General features: G+C 40.4%; 1 long non-coding RNA gene across 2 annotated transcripts in view; it reads left to right on the top strand.

Moving 5' to 3' along the window:
- The first annotated feature begins 258 nt into the window (after window positions 1-258).
- The window catches only part of LOC103548890 (uncharacterized), a 150141-nt gene continuing 127347 nt past the window's right edge, over window positions 259-23052 (top strand). The window contains exons 1-2 of one of the 2 annotated variants that reach the window (XR_011533851.1): window positions 259-395; window positions 1644-1765. This is a non-coding gene — a long non-coding RNA (uncharacterized lncRNA). The remainder of the gene's footprint in view (window positions 396-1643; window positions 1766-23052) is intronic. The other variant, XR_011533852.1, reaches the window with a different exon arrangement.

Here is a 23052-nt window from a genome sequence, read left to right as displayed (position 1 = left end):
TTCTTTTCCCCTCTCTCTCTACCCTAAACACTCCATTTTCTTAACCATTCCAAACAGATTATTCCCTGAATCAAACTGTCCATTTGGACAAGGTCGTCCACTCTGAGAGACTCCCATTGTGGAGAGGAAGGGAACCAGCTGTCTGTCCCAGGAGGCTGGGGGGGGGGTGGCGAAGAACCATGGTCTGAACACGTGGGCGCAGCTCCCTCGGCAATGAGGAATGTCCAAGTCCTTTTCTGTTGTTGGATGGATTTCATCATTCTTTACTGTTGAATCTGTGGGTCCTGAAGTGGATCTGAAATCTTCTCTGCTCTCTCACTTGATTCAGGACCTCTCTGTAAGAATAATACTGACTCACAGTCACCCAGACTCTTTTTTGGAAATTCCGGTGATGGGTAAGTCAATTTTTTGTGAGTCAGCTCACTTACTCACTGATATTTGCTCTGGGTCAGTCCCCTATACACAATCATGGCACGTAATCAACTGGCGAGTTTTACAAAATCTTTACTGCCTGGGGCCCATCTTTAGTCACTCTCATAGAATTGTTCTGGGGAGGGGGCGTTGCTGGCATCAATATTATTTAAAACTCTTCACATGATGCCAATAGGAGACTGAGGTTGAGAGCAATGGCTTTTGTGTTAGAAAATACTTTCTTGTACTGACGGAAGTCACCTTTCCTAGAGCCACCAATCATCCCCGTTAATTCTTTCCTCTGGAGCTAAGACCATTTCCTCTTTTACCTGACAGTCTTCCAGACGTATGAAGTTGGTTGCCTGCCCCTAAGTTGATATCACTTCCCTGAGGCTTTTTCTTCTCTGGGTGAAGTCACTCATTTTCTCAAAAGTTCCTCCTGTGATGTGGTTTTACTTCCCTCACCATCCTGATCATAAGCTACGCTGTCAGGATGCCATTTACAGTGTGTATCTCTTCATGCTTTTGTTTCAGTGTGATCTTGCTGTCAACTAAATCCCCTCAATTTTCCCCTGCAAAAAGCTTACAGCTTAGTCTGGGAGACAAGCATGCCAGCAAACCAAAGCTTCACCATCCTGTAATTATGAAATTGATTTTAAATGTCTAAATGCAGGAATTTTATTTACCCTTACTAAATTTCATCTTGTTGGGTTTACTGTTTAATTCTGTCCTCCAAAAGTACTGTTAAGTATTGCCTGTTTGGTATCTTCATATTTTTATCCATGTTATTCACAGCAGTAACGATAATAGACTCTGTTCATTGGCTGTGAGCACTTTATTGACTGTAAACACTTGACTGGAAGCTCCACCAGGTTGGAAGGAAAGAGGCAGAAATAGAGCCTCAACTTCTATGGGTGGAAAGTAGGCTGAGAAAGCTACAGAATCACCAACTAAGTATTCTTAAAGAAAAAGAGGGATTCTCAGGGACAGAAACAAGAACCCAAAGGGTGCAATCAAGAGGCACTGGAGAGCGCTGGGCCCCAGAAAGAAACTTTGGCCATCTATGCAGCTGGAGTGCGGGATTGTTTTGGACCAGTGCTTGCTGCATACCTTCTGTTTCTCCCCTTTTAGAATGAGAGTGTCTATTGTGGTTATCCTGTGCTTGTCATAATAGTATAGGTGGAGTGTGTGTGTCTGTAGGGAGGAAGATGACTTGTCTCTATAATTCACAGTATGCAGATGGTGATGAGCAGTTCTCAATGGGATGTTTATGAAAAGCCATCCATACCAGGGAGCGCCATTTATACTTGGACGTGATTTAGAGGGATGAGACTTTTGGAGAGTCTTAGGACAGGTGAGTGTATTTTGTGTGAGAGGTATGTAAATAATATGTGTCCAGAGGCAGACTGAATCTGGGCTCTGTAACTGTTTGACCAATAGAATATGGGGAAGGGACACTGTGCCAATTTTCAGGTCAAGACCTTAAGAAACTGGCAGCTTCCACTTCCTGTCTCTTGAGATGCTTATTCTTAGAATCCAGCCACCATATTGAGAGGAAGCCCAAGCTGCCCTGTAGAGACACTTTCAATGGGGAGTAGCCAACAGCCAGAAAGATTGCCAGCCATGGCAGAGGGTCCCCTTGGAAGCAATGGTTCAACCTCAGTATTGTGACCCCAGCTTATACCAAGCAGAGCAGAGATAAGCTGTCCCTACTGAGCCCTGCTCAGAATCAGATTCATATGCACGGTAAATCATGGTGGTTGTTTTAAGCCACTAAGGTTGGAGTAATTTATTTCCCATCAATAGGTAATAGCATCAGATACTGTGTTAACAACTTTTTATATATTTTCTTATTTAATCCTCCTAATAATACTATGACATAGGAATTTTTCTCCTCCTGAGAGATGAGAAAACCTGAGACTCAATGAGTTAAGTAACATGCCCAAGGTCAGACAAGTAGTAAATGGCAACATTAGGATCGAAATTAGGCAATGTATCATTCTTTTAATCTCTAATTGCTGAGTAGGACAGAGCTGAGGGCAACAGAGCCTTGCAGCCATTTAACAGATATCTACAGATCACTTTCTGTGGAGAGAAAAAGAAAGAAAACATAGTCTGCCAAACAGTGATAGCTTAGAGGAGGAGAGAGACATGCAAACAAGTAAGTACTGTTCAGTATGATGTGCTGTGAGAGCCAAGAGGAGGGCTACAAGTATGTTTCCAGTTCTTTCTCTGCAGATTTCCTGCCTGCATAGATAAATAGATTGTATTTATATATGTTTTAATAAGAAATTGACAGCACTCTATAAATATTCTATGACTTATCTTGTTCGCATCTTTATTATGTATATGGGCCCACTATTTTAAATTGATGACCATAATTTATTAAACTGCCCCCCCCCATTAGATGTTTCTGAGTTTTTGCTATTTTTATCAGATATCTTTATATATACAGCACCTATGTGAGCATTTCTTTAGGAATTGTTGGATCAAAGGTTATGATTGTGATTTTTAAAAAATTATTACCAGGAAAGCTTGATCAATTTGTACGTTTACCAAAAACATGTGAAAAGGCCAATTTCCTCCATCCCCATGCTTATGAACACTGCTTTTATCAGTCAGTTAAGCTTTTGCCATAAACTTGGGAAAATAAAGTGCTATTCTTGTTTTAATTTGCTATTTCCTGGTTATCAGATCATCTCATTTGCCTTTGGACATTTGTGTATATATTTTTTAGAATTCCTGGTTTATATTCTTTCCTTCTTTCTTACATAATTTTTTTATGGATTTGCATGAGTTCTTTAAATATTGTAGATATTGCTCTCAGTAATTGTTGCAAAGACTTTCTCTAAGCCTACTGCTTGTATTTTTTTTTTTAAGATTTTATTTTTCCTTTTTCACCCCAAAGCCCCCGGTACATAGTTGTGCATTTTTAGTTGTGGGTCCTTGTAGTTGTGGCATGTGGGATGCCGCCTCAGCATGGCTTAATGAGCAGTGCCATGTCCGTGCCCAGGATTCGAACCAGCGAAACCCTGGGCTGCCCAAGCAGAGCATGCGAACTTAACCGCTCGGCCTTGGGGCCGGCCCCTACTGCTTGTGTTTTAATTTTGCTTAAGGAGTTCTTTCCTATGGAGGCTTTACATTCTCATGAGAAACAATGTTTCAGTTTTTGTCTTTAGAGCTTCTGGTTTGTCTTGGTCAGGAATGCCTTACTCCAAGTTTATAAATTCCTTGTATTTTTTCCTAATGTTTATAGGTTTTCTTTTTTTAGCGTTTCACTCTTCAATCCATCTGGAATTTGTTTTGGAGTATGCTATGAGGAAGGGAGGTCTAAGAATTTTTCTTAATAAATATCTGGTTGTCCCAACACCATTTATTTGGTTATCCACCCTTTCCCACAGAATTTAAGCTTTATTAAAATGGAATATATCTGGGACTGTTTCTGGACTCTGTTTTATTTTATTGATTATTTTTCTATTTCTGTACCAATAGCACATTCTTTTCATTAACAGAGAGCTGAAGTATGTTTTGATATTTAATACTCGTTCCTTTTAATCTTTTCCAAACATTTTCATAGATATTCTCTTTCTGATGAACTTGGAAATTAATTTGTCAGTTTCATAAAAAATTCTGTTGGATGTTGTTTCACATGGCATTGAATTTATAGATTAATTTGGAGAGAACTGACATCTTCACAATATTACCTTCCCATGACTGCATTTACTTTATTTAAAAAAATAACATAACTATATTTATAATAGAGATTTTTAATTCTGGCTGCGCTTATTAATGCCTGGATCTCACTTCTACAAGCTCTGATTTAATTAGTATCATAGAGATTCTAATATGCACTCAAGGGACAAAACCATTCTTGTATAGTTTTGTAAAAAAAATTTAGTGCCTGTACTTTTAAAAAATTAATATATGTTTTTACTTTCATGTTTTTATTGAGGTATAATTGACATAAAATTTCTGTACATTTTTCATTAGATTCATTGCTAGGTCTATTATACATGCTTGTTGTTGTTAGTAATGATCTTCCTAAAAGTATTAAAAGTTCAAATTAGACTCCTACTTTATACCTTTATGCCCAAATGAATTCCAGATGGATTAAAGAACCAAATATAAAAAACTAAGCTATAAAAATATTAGAAGAAAATGAGAGGTATTCAGTTTGTTAAGATGTATAGGTAAGCTATTGATTTTGTATCTGATATTATTTTTAATAGTATTTCTGTCAATTCTCTTGGGATAACAATTTGCCTGTGTATAGGGAAATTTTTATTTTCTTATCTGAAGTTTATACCTCTTATTTCTTTTGTTTTTCTCTCTTTTAAACTAAGACCTATAATATTCAACAGTGATAGATAGTAGCTATGATGCTTATCTTGTTCTCAACCTTGATAGAAACTTTCTAATCTTTGATTGTTCAATATGATATTTTCTGTGAGTTTTTCCCTAGGATACATGATTTTACATCCTTTTTTAGTGCACTAAAAGTCTTGTTTTTTTTTTAAAATCCGGAAAAGGTACTGAATTTTATCAAATGGATTTTTGGCATACATTGAGATGAGCATACTGTTTTGTCCTGAAATCCGTTGATGGAGTTGGCTACATCATAAATTTCCTAATATTGAGCCACTTTTACATTTCTAGGTCAATTCTTCTTGGCTATGATTTTAAAATAATAATATATTACTGAATTTGATTTGCTAATGTATTTTTTAGTATTTTAAATCTATGTTCATATATTCATGCATAACGTTGACCTATAGCTTCACTGTATTTTGCTTGTTTTGTGCTAACCTTGTCTGGTTTTGGAATCAAAGTGATACCTGCTGTGTAGAATGAATCTGGAATCTCGTTATTTTTGTGTAGTTTCAGATATATGTATGATTTAAGGATTAGCACTTGCTTCGGGGAATAAAAATCCCTATAAAAGTATTTGGTCCTGGTGCCATTTTTCTTTTAAAGGATTTGAGCTTTGAAAACCTGTGTGGTTTTTATAAGGGTATTATTCTATTCAAGTAGTCGCATTTTCTACCTCTTCTTGGATCAATTCTGATTAATATTTTTTTATAGAAAATCATGCGCTTGAGACTGTCAAAATTTTTTATAGTATTATTTAATAAAAATCTCTTATCTAGAGTTATGTTCCTTTTCTCATTGCTAGGTAGTTAATTAATATTTGGAATTTTGGAGTCTATTTCTCTAAACTAGAACCTTAGCTTGTTTCCACTCCATTCCCTCGGTTCCCCAGCTCTGCCACCTCCCATGTGGAGATCTTCTGGGATTTTTGTCACAGATTATTGTTAAAAACTTTAAAATATATTTCCAAACTATATTTTATTGGTTTCTCTTCGTTGTGATTTTTGGGTTCTACATCTTCCCCTTTTTAAATTCATTTCTAGTTTTTGCTCTAATCTGTTAGAGGAGGACTGTGTGTGAATTTTTGAATGTCTGCGAAAATGCCTTTATTTTGTTTTTCTTTTTCAATGCTAATTTGGATAAGAATCAGATTCTAGATTCAAAGTAATTCTCCCTCAGAACTTTTGAGGTTTTATTCTATTGTCTTTTAGCATCAAGTATTGTCAAGGAGAAATTTGATGCCCTCAGATTCTTGTTCATTTTAGGTAGCTTGTTTTATTTTCTCATGAAGCATTTAGGATTTTCTCTTTATCCTTGAACTTCTGAATTTTATGACAGTGTGTCAAAGGGTAGGTCCTTTGGCAAGTGATGGATATTTTTAATTCATCTGTTTCTTCAGCCCTGAGAAATTTTCTTGTTTCTTGGTTACTCGTTTTTTCCCCACTTCTACAATTTTCATTAGATGAATATTGGCACTTTATACCTTTTTTAAAAAATATGTTTTCCATTTTTCTTCTTTGTTGATATACCCTTAAATAATCCCATGGCTCAATTTTCCAGGTCAATAAGTTACTGTTTAACTGTGAATTTTTTCCAATTCCAGTTATCCAATGTTTTATTTTCTGAATCAATTTTTACAACTTCTAAGATTTCCCCAATTTTTTTGTATAATAGCTGATTCTTAATTTGCAGATATGATAGCCACTCTTGTATTTCCAAAACATGGAATTTATGCTAATCCTCTTCCATTTACTCTATGAACTCAGTTTCCTTTGGTATTATTTCTTTTTCATGGTGACTTTTGTGCTGCTCTTTCCTTAAATCTTTGATTCTTTGTTGTCTGCTCATCTTTGTTTTGTTTGTCCCTCTGTGGATGCCAATTCTGATGACAAGTGTTCCTCTCTGGTGACTAGGATTGGACAGGAAGAGCTGCTGGGAGAGTGTTCTGGCTTTTCTCATTTTGTCTGTCAGATCCATGTTCTGTCCTAGTCAGCCTTGCTCTGGGCCCCAGAAGGCTCATCTCTATATCGCGGGGCTCCATTGCCTAGTGGTTCCCAGTTGGTTCAGCCAAAGGGAGATTCTAACTGAGGCTGGAGGACAGAGGAAAGATTGGAGTATTGATCTCCCCTCTCCCCCTCCCTCCCACTGTCATACCGGTTTTGGCAGTGGTGATGTTTTTCCAGTTATAGTCAGAACTCCTGGCAGTATGCTCATTTACTGTGGCAACAGCTTTTTTTGGTTTCATATAACTGCTCCATCCCTCACCCTTCAGGACTGGGTGAGGCCATGGTTTTCCCCTGTTGCTCATTCTTAGATGAGCAACCATTACCCCCCGATGGTTCCCTCAGCTCTGTCCTTACCTCTTAAAATAGTCCATTTGTGAATATCTCTTTGGTCAACTCTTCAAGTGTGCTGTCCATTTCCTGTCAGCGCCCTGATGGAGATGCTGGTGAGGTGTTTTCTTGTTGTGGCTCCTCCACATCCTCTCCAGGGCTTCCTTGGCTGTAGTATTAGATGTGGAACTCATGTCAGCTGAAAAAGTAACCCCCAAATCTTAGCAGCTGAAGAATGATTTGTTTCTCTCTATACTGATTTCAGGATCCTAGCTATTTCCATCTTGGGGCACTGTCATCCTCCAGGGTCTCCTCATAGATCTTCATTGGATCCTTTACTCTTAGAGAAGAAAGAATGAGGATTATTGCATAGCTTATTTCATGGCCAGGTATGGAAGGGGTGCACTTCATTGCCATCCATTGGCTAGAAACTAGTTCTATGATCTTAACCTGACTTCAGAGGAAGTTGGCAAGTATAATCTTCCTGGGTGCGTAGGAAGAGGAAGGTAGGCTTGGTGGACATCAAGCTGTTTTCTGCCATAGCTTCAGGTGATGATGTCTCTTAGGCCTAAGCGCCTTAATCCATCACTTTAACCTGTGCTATAAGCTGCTGTTGGTCACCACTCAGTTTAAGAGAGAGAGATGGAGGAACTAAGAGATGTGGTTGCTCCAAATGCAGCGACCAAATTAATCCTCTGTTGTTTTTGCTCATTTGCCCCTCCTGCTTCTTGGCTCCATTGCCTTGGAGCTTGGTGTATGATTTTATCACTCCTTTCTGTAGCAGCCTTCCACATAAGTGTTTGGTTATATTTTTCACCAACAAGTTGATCCTGTCTGCTTTTTGTCTCAAAATTTCTGGTTAGTGTTGGGTACTATTTCTTGTTTTGCACAGCTCTTATGGTCTCAGTAGTTTTAAAACCATCTCTCCTGTCATTTATAAGAATATGGAGCAGGAAGGGAACTAGGTGAATATACTAATTTTTCTACTTGGTCCAATGTCTTCACCTTTTTGTAAATATGTAGAATGTGGAATGATTGCCTTGGGAGCAGTTATAATGTGCAATATAAAGAGGTTGCTAAAGAAAAAAAATGAAATCATGGGCTACTTTGATCGACATATATTGGTACCAAAAGGGTGATTGATGATTCTGTATTCTCACAATGTCTGAAATACTATTTCTAGCTCTGGATACTGCAGTTTATAACAGACGTAGACAAACTGGAGTTTATTAAGTGGAAGACAACTATGATGGTGATTGTTCTGGCAAACATGTCATAGAGTAATTGTGAAGGCAACCAGTGATATTCGGCATGGAGAATAAAATATAAAGTGGGATGGGGCTGCATGTGTCTCAAAATATGCAGATTTTTATCATAGTTTTTTGTTAATCTCCTCTAGATTTTTAAGGGTATTGACGTTAAGTATTGTGGCATATTCTGTGAATCCTCTTCTGGTTAAAAATATTGAGGCTTTGTTTGCCTAACTCTGTCCCTAAACATTCCTCCTTGTCCTCTAAGGTGACCAACAGTGGCTGACCATCTGGCATGTTTGGACCATTTTGTAATGTCTTCTTCTTGGGGGTTTCAGAAGTTGCAGTTATCAAAAAGGTGATAATCTACCCTTTTGAAAATATCCTTTTAAGTTATGCACTGCCAGGCGAAAGTGTATGTAGAGTTTTACTCAGAAGAGATTGCAAAGCAGAAGAAGTGACGTATCCTTGCGCAAAACAATAAAATGACCTTCTTTCACACCACTGTGTCTTTCTCTTGATGACAATGGTTGGATGAAGGAAGGAATGAATTTCTTTATTATGCATGACACTGTGGGAAGGGAAATAGTAAATTAGCCTTTGTTTGCCCATGTATCCATCTATCTATCCATCCATTTGTTCATTCATTCAAGAAATTTCTTGTGTTCCTTTTACAAGCCAGGAATTACCTTAGGTTCTAGGAATACAGCAGTGAACAAAATTTACTGCCCTCATAGAACCTTACGTTCAGTTGGGGAAATGTAATAAATGAACTCATAAATCTAGTGATAAGTGTGGTGAGGAAAAATAAAGCTAGGTCACTCAGCCCAGGGGCGAAAAACCAGCCAGAGTGTCAGACTGGCCACAAGAGGTCACGTGACCAACTGTCCTCACCAGGTATAGGAGCAAGCAGGGTGGGGGCATCTTCTGTAATGACAGGCTATCATGGTGGGCAGTATATGTGGGTGGAAGTCCCCAAACGTGGAGAAAAGGTTAAAATCCTGACAGCCAAAACCATGGCAAGACCGTCCAGTACAATCTCCAAAGATTTATATAACCCTTCATGTAAATTGGTGCCGGTCCAACCTAGTTGTGGGTCCCAGGTTTACCTCCCAGTTTCCAGAACTGTTTTTTTCCATCAACCTCTATTTGGTTAACCTCTATTTGTGAGAGGAAACACTTTTTTACAATTTTGTTTTTAATACTTTCTACCTGAGATTTAGAGTGAAAATTTTTTGTTGGGGCATGTTCTGTGATCAAAGCTCCCATTTTTCACCACACGTGTGTAACCCAAGAGGTACCTGCAAAATTTACAACATGTATATTTTGGAGAAGAAGTCTATCCTGAGTGAGGTATTGGATGCTGGAGGCATTTTGGAAAGACATCTAGAAGATAAAGGCACCACCTAGGTGCTCTTAGGTAACCGCATAATGGCTGAAGGCCCATTGTTGGTGATGCCAATAGATGGGCAAGCAGTGATTCAGTAAATGAACAAGGAGACCATTTTACTTCTATTGTGAAATGTTGTCTTTTGTTAAAATAAATGATATCATATTTCTTTGATTTTAGGTAGCGTTATACTAAAACCTTGAATGAGTCTGTATCCTTGTTCTGAAAGGCAAAATGTACGACACTCTCAGTGCACGGCATTGCTAACTTTAATAGGGTCAAAATATCTTAGGACAAAAATGATTATGCTTAAAAATGTAGGTAGGGCCACTATGAGTGAATTTGTTAATTACTGAGAGGAAGAGAGCTGAGGTTAAGGGTTTAGGCCTAGCACCCAGAGTGCTTGGGTTTGAACCTTTGTTTTGCTACAAGATTTTGAGCAAGGAATCTAACTTTTGTGTTCCTCGGTTATCTAAGATGCAAAATAATAACACTTTACCTGATTGTTGAGAATTAAATGAGTTGATATATGTAAAACTAATGCAGGGCAGAAAGTAAGTGCTCAATAAATTTTAGATATTTTCGTTTGTAATCATCATAATTTTTGCTCACAAATGGATGTCAGAAAGATAGCCAAGACAATGCTTAGCAGGGCTCCTTCAGCATTGAGAGAGATAATTACTAATTACTTCCACCCAATATGTCAAAGCATTTTGTTTGTTTCCTAGGAAAACAAACAAATTAGCCCCTGGTTTATCTTCGGGGCTCATCAGGACTCATCAGGTCAGAGATTCTCAGGAGGCTACATGAAGTAGCTTGGCAATAGAGACTGGTGGCTGCCTACATTTGTCTTCAGAAATCTTCTAAATTAAGATTTCTCCTTCCTGAGTCTTCAGAGCATAGCCCTGGGCATCGCATGGGAGTTCATCATCAACTGTTGAGTAAAACCAAAGTCACATCACAAGAGCAGTTCTGCATCTGTAGTGTGTACTCTAGCGCACACTCATGGGAACAACATAGCAAAGGTCAGGTTCTTCAATTTGTATCATCAAATATAACTTTAAAACAATTTCACACCTGTGTTTGGGGAACCCAAAGAACGTGGATTTATTTTAATTTAGGAAAGGAGACAACATACCCTTCTTCAACTCTTGAGGGTTCTAAATCTTGACGGAGGACTGGTCAAGAGCTGGATTTGGACTAGGAGTGCTGATTTGTGACACACACTAATCATTCTCTCTGCCTTATTCTCCAGCTGTGTCTCAAGTCAGAGCGCCAGACCCACCTCCTCCTGCTTCAGCCCTGGGAAAACTACATTCTTACCATTCTGATGTGAAATTATGCCTTGAGCATTTATTAATTCATAGGCATAGGCAGAATGTTTCCTAAGGTGATAATGGATGATGCCCATTAGGCCAGGTTTTCTCAATTTGTGGCTTACAGATCACTCAGGTTTCTAGACAAAAATGCTCATCTGAGTTGAAAAATCCCCCTGGGATTATCATGATTTTTATTTATTTATTTATTTATATTGAGATATAATTGACACATAATATTATATTAGTTTCAGGTGTATAACATAATGATTCAATATAGGTATCTATTGCAAAATGATCACCACAATAAGTCTAGTTAACGTCCATCGCTACACAAAGGTACAAATTCTCATGATTTTAAATGGCACCGACATATTTACTAAAGAAGACTTGGCTGTTACCTGTGATGCCAACCTTTAAAAGTTGACACAGCACACATTTCCCCAGCTTTTCTTTACAGACCTTTTTGCATGCGTCATCTGCGGATTTATTTGAACTCAATTTTGAACCAGTTCTTAATGTTAAGGCAATGGATTTCATGAGGCACCTCCTACTACTTCTGCTGCCTCTTCCTCCTTTTTACTGCCATGGCAGCTTCCACGTGTTGAGAACATACTACATACCAAACTGTGGTTGGCAGAATAATGGCCCCCAGAGATTTCCACATCCTCATCCCCAGAACCTGTGAACATGTCACCTTACATGGCAAAATGGACTTTGTGGATGTGATTAAGGTAAAGATTTTGAGGTGGGGAGATTTTCCTGGATCAGCCAAGTGGGCTCACTATTATCACAAGGGCGCTAATAAAAAAACTGAGAAGAGTAGAGTCAGAGGGAGATTTGAAGATGCTACACTACTGGCTTTGAGGATGGAGGAGGGGACCACAAGCTAAGGAATGCAGGTGGCCTCCAGAAGCTGGGAAAGGCAAGGAAATAGGTTCTCCCCCGGAGCCTCCAGAAGGAATGCAGCCCTGATGACACCCTGATTTTAGCCCATCGAGACCAATTTTGGACTTTGACCTTCAGAGTTGCAAATAATATATGTGTGTTGTTTAAGCCACTATGTTTGTGGTCATTTGTTTCAGCAGCCAGAGGAAACTAATACTCAGGCATTGTATTGTTTTTTACGCATATCACCTAAAGTTAATCTTCTCTACAGTCTCATGAGGTAGGTATTATTATCTTCATTTTGCAGAAGAAGAAACTGATTTGGAGAGATCCAATAGCTCAGGGAATGTTTCAGTATATCAGGACTTGATCCTAATGTCCTTGTGTTCACTGTGCCCTGTCTTTGTAGATTTGGTAGCATCCAAACCTACGTCTCCTTTTGCCTTTCCAGATTGGAAGCGTATTCATTTTCTCATGGGAACCTCTTCATCCTCTTGGGCTCTTTCCTTATCCTTCTTTGATCATTCTGTAACATTTGGTAACTTGTTATATATTTCTTGGTGGACAACAACTGCTTTGAGTGCTTTTCAAATTATTCCTTGAGTGTTCAGTTAGCATAAGTTTATAAGTAAATTGAGGAGGAAGAGAATGCAGGTTGACAGAGAGACACCTTATGCCAGGCGTTTTCCATCAACGATCTCATTTTATCTTTATAGTAGCATAATTTGTGGGTGTCGTAAGCCCATTTCATAGACAAGAAACTTGGGGCTAAGAGGCTGGGTAGCTGGCTCTGGGTAGTATAGTTTTTACATGTTGGGGTTTGGATTTGAGCCCAGGGCTACCTCATCGTAAGTTCCACGAGTCTTCTGAGATCATGGAAAGGGGATTCTTGTGGGGGCAGCATCAGAAGGGACTAGGGAAGATAGATGGAAGGAGGAAATCAGACCCACTGCTCTGGTGCAAGCTGGTGCTGTGACGCTGATGCGGGGCTGGTGGAGTAAAGCTACTTTGGCAAAGCATATGGCTATGGCTTGCTTGTGTCCTTGCCCTGCTGTCATCTGCCCTCCTGGGCCTTTTGGCAGGTGAGATACTATGAGGCGCTGCAGGAAGGAGAAGGAATGGAGAGAGCAATTCCTGATCTATATTAGTGTGTGGGTTACAAACTACGGAAATAGACTTTTATTTCTGTAAGTGTTTTTTTTCCTACATTAAGGTATCTCATCCACGATATCAAGGGAGAATAAAAGAGGATTTCAAAAAATTACCTGGACCTAACTCCCAGGAACTTCATGTTTGAATTGTTTTTACTGGAATTTGCAAATAACCCATGTTCTATGTTTTATTGGACTTGAAAAAAAACTAGATTGGAGCTGAAATTTTTTTTGAGGATATCTAGTTCAAGGTCCTGATTCTTGGGGAGGAATTTGGTTCAAAGAGGTAAGTCTTGTCACCTGGACTCCAGGTCTAGTCTTGCCCTCACTTATCCCTACCACAATCCTGATATGTGGCCTAAGATTTTTGGGTCACGGTGTCCTCCTTATTTCTTTTCTGAGATCTTTTATTAAGGTCAGTCTGATTGCCTGGGGAGCATTACGATTTAATCTCTTGAAAGGAACAGGAGACTGCCAAGTGCTAGTTCCTCCTCTGAAAGATCTCTCTGGATTGCTCTTCAGCGTGCCCTAGGTTCTGGACCCGGCAGCTGAGGTAGCACAATGTTTTATTCTTTTGGTTAAGATTTTAATCTAAAGGTGCAGGTCCTTCATTGGAAGCTAATAAAAGCAAATCCAATATATTCTCCCTTAAAGGAAAACCAAGCATACAATTTTTAAGGCAGCAAGCTAAAGTTAAAAAGTTTTAAAGAATTGTTGTTGGTGTTTAAGAATTTGGGTCCATTTTAAAAGCTTAAAGCGGGAATTAATGATTTTGGAACTTTTGTTTGGCTTAGAAGAGATCTACCTTTTCAGTCATCTCCTCCAAAAGGGAGCCTCAGGTATTGTCCTGAACTTCAAGAGTCACAAAACTGAAACCAGTCCCTGGAAGGAGTTGGGAAAGCTTGGAGGAAAACAGAGGGGGCTACCATGTTCCGTGTGAAGTTGTGGAACTCATTTCTTGGCCCTTAGCTAGAATCACACTCAAAGTATCTCAGAATAGGTCAATTGGCACTAAGAAAAACTAATTTCTAAAGAAGGAACACTCATGACCTCTTATGGGGACTTGCGTGGGTGTTTATCAGTCCTCACAATCAAGAAACTCTCCCTTGGACCTCACACAGCAGATCAGTCTCAAATCTTCTGATTTGGTGTGTTTCCAGGGTGTGTCGTGTTTGATAAGTGATTGTTCTACGATAGCTCTGGGTCTGTGGCTGGTTAGATGTGGGGCGAGAAAGGCCGAGTATTCCTCGGGAATTTCGTTCCTTCCCATTTCTTCCTGGGTCTCCTCCCCACAAAATATTCCTTATGACTGTTTCTGAGCTCTCCCTTACCCTGCCTTCTTCCTTTCCTGTTTCTAAGATGAACCTCACTTTATCTTAAAGCACCCCTTCTCTGGCCCCTGCCTGATTCTCAGCCTTGGTGACCTTCTTCTACTGGGTTGTGTTGAACAAAACTGGGATGCTTAACCGAGCGTCATGCTCCAGGCCCTTTCTGCCCTGCTAGGGGAAGGAGCTGAGGGGTTCTGGCCTAGCACCCTGGGCTGCAACAAGTCATCCTATCTGCCCTTTCGGGTCTCCTTTGCACCCAGGTCTCCCACTGGCTTCCATGCAGTCTCAGGGATCCAATCTCTCTCTTGGGAACCTGCCGAGTACTGAATCTCCCCACTCCTGTTTGGATTGGCACCTTCTGCTTGCCCTTGCCAGTCCTTCCCAGGGGCTGGAGTCTTGCCCCTGAACCATAGTCCATTGGCAGGATCCCAATTATCTGTTCCACTTCTTTGATGCAGTTTGGCTGTCTTTCTGCCTATTTCTTAGAATAGTTCCTGCTCCTGCTTCCTTCCTGCTCCTACTTTTGTTTACTTGTTGGAAAACTTTATGGTTCATCATGTGGACAAATGTGCTTCCTTCTCTCATCCCATCCCCATGTGGTCTGCCTCCCTGGATGACTCTTGGTTGGTTATTGCTCACCCGTTTTGACATTGAGCCCTGCTTGCTGAATTGGATTCTGAGTCTGGGTTTGCCCGCAGCTCTCCTCCATTCTATCCGCACCCCAGTGAGTCTTTCAAGTTCGGGGCTGGGCACGTTCTCTTCCATCCTGTTGCAGTTAACCAGCCTCTGTTGTTACATTTCTTATCCCCAAATCTCACATTTGTTTGAATTCAAATCTCTCCTACCATATAATCTCTCTTTCCTAGCTTTGCTACTCTGCCTCATCATATGTGGTCTCTCCTTACTGGTGTATGTTTAGAGGCAATGTGCGGTACATTATCAGTGATTGTCCCTACCTGCTAATTGCTCCTGTTCCCACCACTCCATTATATCTATACCACCCAAAGATCCCGATGGCTACCTTATTGATGAAACTATTGGCTGTATCTCAGTCCTCTTTGTCTCTTCTTTAATCTCTTCCCAATGTTTGGCACAGTTGACCACCTAGTCTTTCTTAAAATGCCCTCTTGCCTTGCCTTTGATGGGAATTTATTCTCCCCATCCTCTCCTTTGATTGTCCTGATGTATAACTCATATTGTGGACAAGAAGCCACTGTAAGGGCAGAATATGGACAGACATAATGGTTTCCTTAGGCAAAGGTGTCAGACAAGGGTGCATTTTATCTACCTATCTGTTTAATCTGTATGCAGAACACATCATATGAAAAACTGGGCTAGATTCAGATGAAAGGGGAGTAAAAATTGATGGAAGAAGTATCAACAATCTAAGATATGCAGATGACACCATCTTCTTGGCAGAAAGCATAAATGACTTGAAACCGCTTCTGACAAAAGTAAAAGGAGTAGGTGCCCAAGCAGGATTGCATTTGACCATCAAGAAGACAAAAATCATGACTGCAGTGCTAGACAACTTTAACATGGATAACAAAGACATTGAAATTGTTAAAGATTTTGTTTACCTTGGTTCAGTCATCAAATTAAATGGAGACTGCAGCCAAGAAATCAAGAGAAGACAGAGACTCAGAAGGGAAGCAATGAAAGAATTAGGAAAGGCCATCAGGTGTAAGGAAGTGTCCTTAGAGACCAAGGCCAAGATTATCCACACCCTCATACTCCCAATTATGACATACAGGTGTGAAATCTGAGCAGTGAAGAAGACTGACAGGAGAAAAACTGATTCATTTGAAATATGGTGTTGGAGGACAGCTCTACAGACACCCTGGACTTCCAGAAAGCTGAACAAGTGGGTTCTAGAGCAATTTAAGACTGAACTATTGCTGGAGGCAAAAATGATAAACTGAGGCTGTCCTACTTTGGGCACATCAAGAGAAGGCAGGATTCCTTGGAAAAGGCAGTGAGGCTGGGAAAAGTAGAAGGCAGCAGGAAAAGAGGAAGACCGAATAGGAGATGGATTGACTCCATGAAGGAAGCCATAGGCAGGAGTCTACAGGAGCTGAGTAGGGCTATTGAAGACAGGGTGTTTGGACGCCACTCATTCATAAGTTCACCAGGAATCCACACATAAAAGCAACAATCCTCTCCTTGGCACCCATGATTATGACTCCCTTTGCTGATTTTTCCTGGGCATTCCTCCCCTTCCTCCCATCCTGGGGGCCCTCACCATGTCTTCTAGGACCTCTGCCTTTACTCCCTCGGTGAAGTCACACGCAGCTCTATGCATGTAAATTGCAAACCTACAGTCCCTGCCTCGGCAGCACTCCAGTGAGTATTTCCAATTTTAGAGCTGGAAGAGGATGTGAGAGATTCCTGGAGCCAATTCTTCTGCATCAGTTCTTCCTTTTTACTATTACATTCTCCCAGACAAGGAACCTTGGACGCTTCCATTTGATTCCTTTTTCTCCTTTAAACAATAGCATCCTAATGATACATCCCTGAGTCTTGCCATCTTCTTCATTCTTTCCTCGTAGGAAAACAAAGAAAAGCTATCCATTAAAGTTGTTGCACTACAGTAAGAAGTTCAGCCCTCTCGACTCTAGGTTGTTGGCGATCCTGTTCACCTGAGGCAATCTGGCAGAACACGCACGTGGGTGTGCTTGTGAGTGCGCACGCGTGCACACACACACTCACACACACACACACACACACTCAGAAGAATGGACCAAATGAGGAGAAAGAGATGGGTTCCTGGTTCTTCTGGAGTTTTCTCTATACATTCTGTTGTCCATTTTGGTTCTTATCCCTGGGTCTCAAGCTGTGGTTTACTGTGGTGGGCTCTCACCTGAGGTGTACAACACATTAACACACCCAGATGTGCCAGAGCTAGTGATGGTGTGGCTGGAAGGCATGATGGTGGGAACACACTCCTAAAGAAAATATTTAACTTTAAAAAGAAATGATCTGGCTGTAATCTCTCAAACAAAGAAACAACAGCAGTACTTTTGAATTATTTTTTTCTCGATCAGTTTTATTTTTATAATGAAAGCAACTTTGAAACTCTGAAAAGCTTTTACCTAAATCACTAGAAAAAGCAGGTAAGTGGAAAATGAGAATGATAATATGTTTGCTGTGCTTGGCATTTCATTCTATCCACATGACACACCTATGAAGGAATTAGGATTTTTTCTAGTCTCACCTTTTGCAGATAAAGCGATTGAGAAGTGGAAAGACTTGATATCACTTATTAGCAACAGAGCTGGTACTAGAACATGAATTCTCTCTCCCAGGCGAGTGCTCTTTCTACTATGCTATTTCACTTCTTAAATTACTTAATTGTACACTGTTAACTAAAGAGCTCTTCCTATAAAATAATACTGTTGGGAACCTTATGAAAAATAGAAATATAAAAAAATAGAAAAAGGAAACTACATCAGTTGAGTCCTAACACTAAAACATGACCAATATGTATAATGACTGTATAGTCATCCAAAAAATATTTTTTATAGTAGCTGCTTTTTTCTCAAAGTTTGAAGGATACTATCAAAACAATTTTTTATTTTTCTGCTTTATCACAGTTATTTCCTTATGCTGTTTAATCTTGATTCACATGATTTTTGAGATTGTATAATATTTTGTTGGGTAAGTATTTTAGGACAATTTATTTTTTTGCAAAATTTAAGATGGAAGTGTCAAATTACTACAAGTCTGTTGATAGTATTACTTATTCTCAAAGTATCTGAGAACTTCCTAAGTGCTGGGTGCAAAGGGAGAGAGTTCACTGAATGAATGAATGAGTGACTGAGTGGTAGGAGATGTGGCATAATGTCATCCTGAGTTATTTCAGGCAGTGAATTTGAGGTTTGAAAAATCTTGGTTATTTATTAAAATAACACTTCCCTCTAAGTGTTTGTTCCAATTCAGAGCAGTCACTGCTCATATTTCTTGCTAATTGGAGCTGTCCATGATAATCATAATGTCTTGTCCATAATCCCTATGTTTGGTCTGCTTGGCAACTCAGTTTGCTGTCTTGATGTCTGGCCATGAGTGAAACAAAGGGAATACGAACAGGACGCTGAAAACATTCAATGCTGTAGGAAGGAGGTCCTCTCGATGCAGTATCTGTGCCCTGCATTGAGGCAGAAAAACAAAGGTTCCTCTTGCTGTTGGGTAGTAGGGTCCCCACCAAGCAAAACTGACAACTGACAATGAATTACACAACGTGGTACCCAGCCTCCAAGATGGCTCCAACGGATCCTCACCTTCTCATGAATTCATTTCCTTGTGTGTCCCTTTCTCTCATTGAAGGGGCTGGCCTGTGTGCCCAATAGAATATGGCAGAAGTGATGGTATTTGACTCCAAGCCTGGCTCATAGGGGAACTCTATTCCATGTGGAAGAACTCCTAGTTATAGAGCCAGGCGCCCACACACATGAACTCAGCTGCTTGCATTCTTCTTAAAATTAAGTTCAAGGAGATTCAGAACCATTTGAGACCATATTATACACAGTTTGTGCTTCCTCCGCCACGGCACTACATAGTCTTGCCTATGTAGATTTGACATAAACGGTGTTAGCGTACTGATTGCAAAGATGAAGAAATGAAACTTGAGTTCCTCTAATGCTGCTATTCTGTGCGACCACTTGGAATTTTTGTGTTTAAAATTTAAAACAGCGAAACAGTGAGAGTTGCAAAGTAAAATGTTTTTGTTTAAGTGCAAATTTTAGTTCATACGTGAAATATGTTCCTGAATTTGAATAAAATCTTTAAAGTGGAAATTTATTCTTCTTGTAACATTTTTAATTGTTTGTTTTAAAATTAAGGAGTAGGTCAAGGAAATAGTGACTATTTATTATTACATCATTATTATTGAAAATGACTTGGTTGTATAGAGGCTCTGCTCCAACTGTCAACGTGCAAGATATGCACTATTTTGAGACCATCTTGTTGGCCAGCCTTTAGACCAGTGATGGGACAATGACCGAATTTATCCCAGTGTGTTCTGGGCCCTCCATTTCCCTAACTCAGGGTTTCTTAACCTTCACTATAGACATTTAGTTTGGATAATTCTTTATTGTTGGGGGATGTCCTGTGCATTGAAGGATGTTTAGCAGTGTCTCTGGCCTCTACCCGCTGGATGCCAGTAGCACACCCCCCCGCCCACCTGCCAGCTGTGACAACCAAAAACATCTCCAAACATTGCCAGATGTCTCCTGGGGGCAAAATCACCCCCAGGTGAGAACCACTGTGCTAACCCCTCTCCCTTCACCAGTATTGTTTGCTGTATTGTCTATAAATTTTGTCTGTTAGTGACAGTCAACTGTGAGATGAATCCAACATCTTGGCAAAGAAACCTAAATAAAATTACCATAAACACTGAGTCCTGCTGGTTGGACTAGTCTGTGAAGACTCAAGATATTAATGTTACAGTTGAAAAGTGTTGACCTGGAGAACAGGTCCAGGAAAAGGAAATTTTCTCACGGTGTCTGAGTTCTGTCACATTAGATAACTAGACTAAGGACTCAGAACCTGTGAGCAGATTCTGGAATTGTTTCTCCAAGAAATTTTTTTTAGTAAAGAATTTGGACCTTTGCTGAATGTGAAAGAAAGATATTCTTTTTTTCTTGCTGAGGAAGATTTGCCCTGAGCTAACATCTGTGCCAATCTTCCTCTATTTTTTAGTATGTCGCTGACAGCACAGCACAGCTGCTAACAGCGGTGTAGGTTCGCGCCTGGGAACGGAGCCTGAGCTGTTGAAGTGGTGCACATTGACCTTAACCTCTAGCCAATGAGGCTGGCCCAAGATATTCTTTTTGGAATTCATCTCTAGGTCAGTGAAAAGTTGCATGACCTTTAATGGACAAAAAGTAGAGTCCAGGAATGAAGAGGGTGACCTCTGATAAAAGCCCCTTAGGGTGACCTCTAAAGACTTTGGACCTTTGTAGGCACTTATTTGGGACTCCAGTGGTCAGTGCAGTTTACAAACACTGAACTGGAGCTGTAGGTTGTAAAACGAAGTGGATATGTGCCCGAGAATCATGGTCTGCTACAATGGGTTTCATGCTTTTGAGTAGCGTTACTCCCATATACACAGTGCTTATTTTGGGCTCGTGGTGATACTGGAATCCTGCTTCCTTGGTCTTCTCCTTGTCTCGTGGGAGCCCTCGAGGTGCATCCCAGGGGGCTCGCACTGGCTCATGAGAGCTGGTGGTGTGCAGCTCTTCCCAAATTTGCATTTGCTGACTACATTGGTAGCTTGAAATAGGCCACACTGGGAGTATTTACACCATGGAAATTAGCTAATACTACACATCAGGTCTCCCCTCACCTCCTCCTGAGACCCACTTATTAAATATTTGCCAGCATGTCACTACCTGCCAGCGGCCCTAGGGTGCTGTGTAGCAGAATTTGAAAACTATTAGTACGGTAGCTTAATATGAAAGTAGTTGCATTAGTTTACTAAGGAAGCCTAAACAAAGCACTGAAAACTGAGGGGCTCAATCAAAGAACTTTATTGCCTCACAGCTCTGGATGCTAGACGTTCAGGATCAAGGTGTAGGTGGGACCACGTTCCCTCTGAAGGCTCTAGGGAAGAATCTGTTCCAGGCCCCTCTCTTAGCTTCTGGGAGTTTCTTGACTTGTGGCAGCATCACTCCAGTCTGCACGTGGTGTTCTCCCTGTTCTATGGCCAAATTTCCCCTTTTTATAAGACCACCAATCATATTGGATTAGAGTTCTCATTTTAACTCGATTACCTCTGTAAAGACCCTTTCTCCAACTAAGGCCACATTCAGAGGTACTGGGGGTTCGGACTCCAACATGTCTTATTTTGGGGGATACAATTCAACCCATAACAGTAGCCGACCATGGATTTTGGTTCTGTTCCGTCCCTCATTGATTATGTGGCCTTAGTTTGACACTTTGCACTAGTTCCATATCCAAAAAGTAAGGAGGTTGGGCCATCTCATCTGGGAGATTTTCTCTCTCAAATTCTACGGCTTTACAAACACACGTACTGTTCCTGACTCTCCATTAGTGGGAACAATCTTTATATTTGTTTTTATGCTTTCTTTGCGTACAAAGGAAGCTGTTTAGAATTGGCTGGTTAACAGCAGGATAGCTGCCTTTTCTATTTTAGGCAATTATGATATGCCAGGCATTCCATCAGGAGCTTTATATATTTTATTTCACCCTCAACAAAGTCCTGTAAGATATTTATTCTAATTCCCCTTTGATAGTTGAGGCATCCAAGGTGCAGAGTTTACCTAATTTGTTAAAATTCATACTGTTAGCAAGTGGCAGAGCTGGGATTTGAATCCACATCTTTATGACTCTAGAGTCAATGCTCTTTATACTCTCCTACTCCTTCATGAAGATAGCCATCCTCTAGACAGATAGAACCCACAGGCCTAGCCCCTTTGGCATTGGGTTCTCATGACAGTTAGCCATCTCTATTCTGTGTCCTATTTTCTCACCTGAGAGGTCTATATTTTAACTCCTTTAAGTTTCAGATTAAGCCAGCTAAGTCGCCTAGTTCTAAAGGGAGACCAGAGCAGAAGAGATCTCTGAGCTGTGCTTTGGAGAAACCCACAACCTGTCATGTATTTACAAGTTTCGCATCCCAGAAAAGGTTTGAATTTGTAAACTGTGGTTAAGATTACACAACTCATGGAGTTTAAAAGAGGCTCACTTCGGTATAGACAACCCATATTTTTCTTGTTTTTATGGGACTCTGGCCCTCAGCAACCTTTCTCCTAATTCCTCATGGGCTTAGTTACCATGTGGCAGCTGCCATTTTATTCTTCTGATGCCGAGCAGCTGCCTGTAGAAACTTTTCCATTGCCATCCAAATCTCCTGGAGAGCCTTTGCTATCCCTGGGAAAGGGGCTGCCTCCCCTCCCAGGTCTCTCCCTTGGGTCCCATCTCCTCTGCTTGTGCTAATGATTCAGTGGAGCCCTGAGGAGCCACCACTGTGTGGTCTTCTGTGGAGAGAATTCCTCTTTTCCCCTAGTCTTGTACTTCATGAACTGAAGTACATAACAGGGAACTGAACTGAAGTACATAACAGGGAACAGATGTGGCGCTGCCCTTGCCTCAAGGCCTTATCTATCTTTAGTGAAAGACAGCTTCCTTTTTCAGTTACAGTCTCTGTACATGGCAGGCTGGGCTGGGCTGGATTGGGATCAGACCAAACACCAAGGTCTACTCAGAATTGCTTCTTCACTGATGGCTGACAGTGGCTTATTGGGCCATCTTTTTCCAGGAAGCTCTTTGATTGTTCATTAACATAGATTTCTAGTGACTCAGCATCTCTACACCTCCAATGCTTTAGTCCTATCCAGATGTCCCTCTCTGCACTGAGATCCAAGGACAGCAATAAGGATACTATTAATTGTTTTCTGTGCAGAGGAAGAGGTGAGCCCAGAACTGTGAATGGCCATAGCAATTGGTGATATTACTAGAGGTCTTGTCTGGCAATGCATGAAGCTGATTATCTAGATCATCCTGCCTCTGTTTAACCAAGCTCATCTTCTCATGAAAAGTACCATTACTTGCATATGTGGCAATGGAAAACTTTTAAGAAGGAGATCATGTGAACATG

This window comes from Equus przewalskii, chromosome 27, assembly GCF_037783145.1.
Source record: "Equus przewalskii isolate Varuska chromosome 27, EquPr2, whole genome shotgun sequence".
Classification (NCBI taxonomy): domain Eukaryota; kingdom Metazoa; phylum Chordata; class Mammalia; order Perissodactyla; family Equidae; genus Equus; species Equus przewalskii.
The sequence above is the reverse complement of the archived record's forward strand: the minus strand, read 5'-3'. Positions and strand labels throughout refer to the sequence as shown.